The following is a 6454-nucleotide window of genomic DNA, read 5'->3' as shown; positions in this document are numbered from 1 at the left end:
GGACCTGCCCCAAAAAGACCCGCCTCCTCACCGCAACCTCCTCCCTCCCTCCTCCCTCTGATCCCTCGCTTCTCTCACGCCTTTGTTCCTTTATCACTCTCCGTTTTTTTTCTAATTTACTTCTCAACTCCTTTCTCTACTTCTCCTCCTCCTCCTTCTTCTTCTCTCCTTTGCTCATTTATCGTCTCCTTCCTTCCTCTCCTCCCTCTCTCTTGCAGCACTTGTTCCCGTGTGTTTTCTCTCCGTTTGCATGTTCCTTTAGCGAGTGAGTGTCGTCGCGTTTCCACTGGTTTACACGGTCCTGGGAGAGTCCGGAAAAGCGGATCTCTCCTGCCGACAATCCAAGAAAAACTACGAGGGGCTTCAAAGATGAGTTAAAAAAAAACAAAAACAAAACAGCGCGTCGCCGGGAGGGTTTTCCATGAAGCGAGTTAAAGCGAGAGTCTTGGTTTATTTGCTCAGTCCAGGTTTATCGAAGCCTCAGTTCCACCAGAGTCGACCCGAGTTGCCGCAGAAACAAGCACCCGGGAACAAACTGCCGAGATTATTTTAGCTCCGTCTCCGAGAACGTCTGAAGAAACACTTTAGTCAAAAGTTTCAGCTCGAGCGTCACAAACCTGAGTCACAAAAACACCTGCGTCTGTGTGATGGAGTTTAAAAAATGACTTTTAGAATCGCGCGTCGCTGGAGATTTTTACAACTCGTGTGTGGACGCTGCACAAACCGTTTAAAAGCCCGTGGTCATGATTTCAGTAAAATCCTGTTGCACGTGTGTTTGTTGTGAGGAGCAGAGCAGCTTTTCCACACACACAGACGCTGGTTTGGACTCGGAGGACGACTGTGGTTCAGCATAGATTCAACTTCAGGTCTGAATTATCTTTGGTCAGACTTTTATTTCTGTCACAGAATGAGTTGAGGAGGCTTAAACTGGAGATGGAGTGAGATTCAGTTTAGGATTTCAGGATAAGCCCAGTCAGTCCGGCGCCACCTAGTGCCTCCGCTCAATTTCATTTCTCTCCAGCGACTAGGTCAGGAATCAGAACACACTAGACGATTTGTAAGAACCCCAAGTTCAGAGCACCAACCAAACAGCAAAGAGACATATATTCTGTTTTGTCAATAATTCCCCAGTTTGAGGATTTAAAGCCAGAACAAAGAGAATGTTTGTTGAATTTCATCAAGGGGAAAGACGTTATTGTCCTTCTTCCTACGGGATTTGGGAAAAGCTTAATATACCAGTTAACCCCGTTAGTGGAGCATTACAAATGTCACGACCAAACAGCAGCGATTGGTTAAATGATGAAAAGTACCCACATACTGTCGAGCGAACGAATCCTAACCCCGAATTCACACCAGGAGCTGCAGCAGCGCTTCACGTAGGCGGAGCTGCACATATGCGTCAATTTGAAAGTTTCAGTTCACACCAGAGCGTCAGAGACGCTCCTGCTGCAGCTGCACATCCTCTCACTGTTTTCAGACATCACATTTTGTACTTGCTTTCATCATTTATTTTATGTTAAAGTGTATTAAGTGCATTGTGAATTAAGTGTACAACTGCAACGCATTTGCATTTAATCAGGTTTAAATCTATTAACACAAACATTAAACACCTCAGGGTTTTTTTTTTCCATAATAAGGTAAAATCACTTATAATTAACAAACATTATGAGTGTGATTAAAATCTTATGTCCGTCCAGGTAATAAGGCTGATACATTTATATGTGGATACAGAGTCCTGCACTGACGGATACGGGCAAAAAGTCGCTGAAACGGGCGAGTTTTAACGTTCTGGAATTTTAAGGGTGGGTCAGGACTAAACCAGGACTACAACAGGACTAAACCAGGTCTAAATCTGGTCTAAACCTGGACTAAACCAGGACTAATCTTGGAGAGAGAGAGAGAGAAAGCGAACCCTGAGCCCAGCGGAGCAGTGTGTCCGAAAAGAGCAACAGCTGCACGTACCTCCTAATCTCCGAGTTCTGCACCGGTCCTTTCGCCCGCGGTCCTTTGGGTCTGCACAGAAGGACCTCCGAGCACATTCAGACAGTGAGTCCTGGTTCTGGTTTAGTCCTGGTTTAGTCCTGGCTTAGTCCTGAGTCCTTGTAGAATTGGAGTCTGTCATCGTAAATTATGTTATATTTCTCCACTTCGAGGATTAACTTTTCGTTGTCCATCTTTAATCTTTCCTTGGACACAGTGCGCGTTGTTTACGTCGCTGTCTTGACTTTGGTTAAATTATTTTGAAAGGGCATTGGAGGTTTATTTTTGTTTATTTCCTGTCTTTCCCCTGCTAAAAACCTTGGAGACGCACCATTGATGCTGCAAAATTAGAACTCCAACCTCTGGAGCAGCACGTCAGCGTCAGACGCTCGTTGGACGTGTGCATGACACTGTCGGTGTTCCACTGTCAGACCGGTTTAAATGGAGTTTTAAAGCAGCGCGTCTGCTGCTCGTGAGCTGTGCTGCTGCGTTTACGTACTGTTGCGCTTTGGTGTGAATTGGGGGCAACACTTTGAGGTCAGATGGTTTCTACAAAGTGAAACCGGTTGATGAATCAGGTTTGGATAAGTCTGGATTTGTTCAGCGACTCTCATGGAAAACCTCCCTGGATCTTTTCGTTACGTTTGTGCTTCGAGAATCAAAACTTCAGGCTGAAAAAGTTGAATTAGAAGTTGAAGTTGCCCACATGTGAAGAAGCTCTGGTGTGTGACTCGGTGGTAGAGCAGTGGACATGCGCCGTGTGTGTGTGTGTGTGTGTGTGTGTGTGTGTGTGTGTGTGTGTGAGAGTGTGTGTGTGCGTGAGACTGTGTGTGTGTGTGTGTGTGTGTATATGAAGAGCTCCTACTGATTAAACTGTGACTAGTTTTCTATGACGCTGTTTCACCATTAGTTTGTAGATTCACTTGTTACTGTTACTGTGTAAAATGTCCAACTATTATTCTTCTTATTCTTCTTATTATTATTACGATAAACTATTTATTTCTTATTTATACGTTTACATATTTATTACAGTATATTATGACTCACTCATTTTAAAGGGACCGTGTGACGCCGATGTTTTTTTTTAAAATCTGTGTTTTAATGTCGTTTCCTCGTCGCAGTCAGACCTGGAGTTGTGTTTGTTTCATTCACGTTTAACTCACAAACCCTGAATATTCAGGCTGAGTTCTTCTCCCAAACTGTAATCGCTTTGTTCCACCTTGTGACGTCATCAAGTGGTAATACAGGAAGCGCTCCACTGCGTTTTTTAAACTCCTGTACATCTTCACTAGAATCATGTACACAGCAAAAAGTGGAGTCTTAAAATGGACTCTCACAAAATCAATTTTTTAACATTTTCTAGCATTCTTTTAGCGAAACAACACACAGCAGTGTTTTTATTTTTACACTTTATTTTAGTTAATTTTAAATGAAATTATGAATAAAACTGTGTCAAACTGGTCTACTCTCGTCAGAGGTGCCAAATTAACACTAGAGGAAGTTGAATTAACACTAAAGGAAGTTGAATTAACACTAGAGGAAGTTGAATTAACACTAAAGGAAGTTGAATTAACACTAGAGGAAGTTGAATTAACACTAGAGGAAGTTGAATTAACACTAAAGGAAGTTGAATTAACACTAGAGGAAGTTGAATTAACACTAAAGGAAGTTGAATTAACACTAGAGGAAGTTGAATTAACACTAAAGGAAGTTGAATTAACACTAGTGGAAGTTGAATTAACACTAGGGGAAGTTGAATTAACACTAAAGGAAGTTGAATTAACACTAAAGGAAGTTGAATTAACACTTGTAGAAGTTGAATTAACACTAGAGGAAGTTGAATTAACACTAATGGAAGTTGAATTAACACTTGTAGAAGTTGAAATTAACACTAGAGGAAGTTGAATTAACACTAGAGGAAGTTGAATTAACACTAGAGGAAGTTGAATTAACACTAGAGGAAGTTGAATTAACACTAAAGGAAGTTGAATTAACACTAGAGGAAGTTGAATTAACACTAGAGGAAGTTGAATTAACACTAAAGGAAGTTGAATTAACACTAAAGGAAGTTGAATTAACACTAAAGGAAGTTGAATTAGCACTTGTAGAAGTTGAATTAACACTAGAGGAAGTTGAATTAACACTAGAGGAAGTTGAATTAACACTAAAGGAAGCTGAATTAACACTAGAGGAAGTTGAATTAACACTAGAGGAAGTTGAATTAACACTAAAGGAAGTTGAATTAACACTAAAGGAAGTTGAATTAACACTAAAGGAAGTTGAATTAACACTAAAGGAAGTTGAATTACACTTGTAGAAGTTGAATTAACACTAGAGGAAGTTGAATTAACACTAGAGGAAGTTGAATTAACACTAAAGGAAGCTGAATTAACACTAGAGGAAGTTGAATTAACACTAGAGGAAGTTGAATTAACACTAAAGGAAGTTGAATTAACACTAAAGGAAGTTGAATTAGCACTTGTAGAAGTTGAATTAACACTAGTGGAAGTAAAATTAACACTAGAGGAAGTTGAAATTAACTTCAACCATATCAACTCTGGCAAATAACCACAACTCAAACCCCGATTTAACTTTTAAATCGTTTAAAATGACACTTTTTGAGTTACGTTACGACGCTACGAGAAAAAAACGATCTCGTGAGATTTTTATTCAAATTTTTTCACAGTTGCCTTGGATTAAAAAAAGGGTTAACGTTGCTGAAGATGAGACGTAGTTCCAAAAAAACAACAGTGACAAAAAACTGTATATAAAATCAAATAAATCAAAAATTACGAAGCCAAACTCGTGAACTAAACGGTACGAACAAAATCTGGTCCTTGTTTCATTCTCGTGGACCAAATCTGAGCCTCGTCGTTTTGATTTTAAAATGTTCGTATAAACTCTCTCTGCGTGATTCTGTTTTTTTCGCTTTTTTTTTCCGCTGTGGGTGACGTCACACTCGCTTCGTTCACTTTTTATACAGTCTGACGCAGGTTTACTCAAACGTGTGACTGAAACAAACACGACTCCGGATGTTTTTGAGGAGGGAACAACATTTAAACGCATCGTAAAGCTCAGCAGAGTCAGTTTTGCGTCACACAGAACCTTTAAAATGCGAATGGCTTGAAACTTACACCCATACAATGAACAAAGAAGAACGTATTTTCAGATATCAACTATTAATTATTTTGTTATTTATTGAAATGCTGGGATCTTTTTTAATGTGCAAATATTTTCTAACTTTTTTTGAGATAATTTTGTAAAACCCGCTGATACGGTTATTTATTTCGTATTTATTTCCTTTGTCTATTTTGAGAACACTGCAATATGGAAATGCTTGATTTTATTTGTGAGAAAAAGTGATCGTGTATTGAATTTTTTATGGTTATTTATGGCTGTGAGGATTATGTTAAATAAAGCAGAAGCAGAGGAGGCCCAGGTCTCCCTGCTCTGAACAAAACTGGGTTATAATGTCGTTTATAACAACACCACACACTTCAGATCGGATAGAAGTAGAAGTTTAGTTACTTAAAGGTTGTATGGAGGATTTTTCCAAGGAACGAGAAATCCAGCGACTGTTTGTCCTTTTTCAAATGTTGCGCATGTGTGAAACCACCTCCCCTCCCCTACAGCTCCTACGTAGAAACACCTCCTCCCTCCTCCTCCTTACGCCACAAACAGGTTTGTTTACAGACGGTGAACTGCACATGACTTGTAAACAACTAACTACAGTGTTGGTTAGGCAAGACGGAGAAGTGAGGAGAGGGGGAGGGGGTTGCGGAGATTTCCGTGCGCGGACAAGAAGTGAGGAGCAGGGGGGGAAGAGTGTGGATCGGGCAGCAGTGGGGAGAGGAGTAGGAAAGGGGAGCAAAGAAGGTTACGCGGAGATTCAGTGCGAATGAACTAGCTACAACACGCAGCAGCAAGCGGACTCTTTCTTTGCCTTGAAAATTATGTTTTCAGACATAGGATATCGCTTTCGTGTCCTGAAAAACGTTTGTCTCACTCTTGGAAATAAAGTACGTTTTTAATAAGCAGAAGTTTCCTGTCCAGGAGTAATTTGTGGACCAGTGCGCGTCAGTCTTTAGACCCTGCGTCTGCTTCAGTCGCGCCATCGCTGGAATGAATCTCCAAGAATCACCTTAGTTTGGCTTCGCTGCTTTTCCCCTTGTCTTCTTCTTTCAGCGACCTCAAAAAACTGACTTTCTTTTGCGGCGAACTGCTCCTGGATTCTTGTCGCCATCGCAACAAACTTTGTGCGAACTGCGAGGAAGATATAGGTAAAAAAAAGCCGCTAAGAACCGTTGCGTTGGTGGAGTAAACAGCGTCTGTGCGTCTTGCGTCTGTGGACTGCGTGACAGTCGTACGTAAAACCACGTACCGGCGGCGCAGGCAAGTCAGTTACACTAGAAACGTAGGGAGTTTGATTGACAGCCTGTCAGCTCACAGATAACGAGGCAGTGTCGTTATCTAT

The sequence above is a fragment of the Boleophthalmus pectinirostris genome, unplaced genomic scaffold (genome assembly GCF_026225935.1).
Source record: "Boleophthalmus pectinirostris isolate CB_2022bp ecotype Guang Dong unplaced genomic scaffold, ASM2622593v1 HiC_scaffold_8, whole genome shotgun sequence".
Taxonomy (NCBI): Eukaryota; Metazoa; Chordata; class Actinopteri; order Gobiiformes; family Gobiidae; genus Boleophthalmus; species Boleophthalmus pectinirostris.
This window is presented reverse-complemented; position numbering follows the sequence as displayed.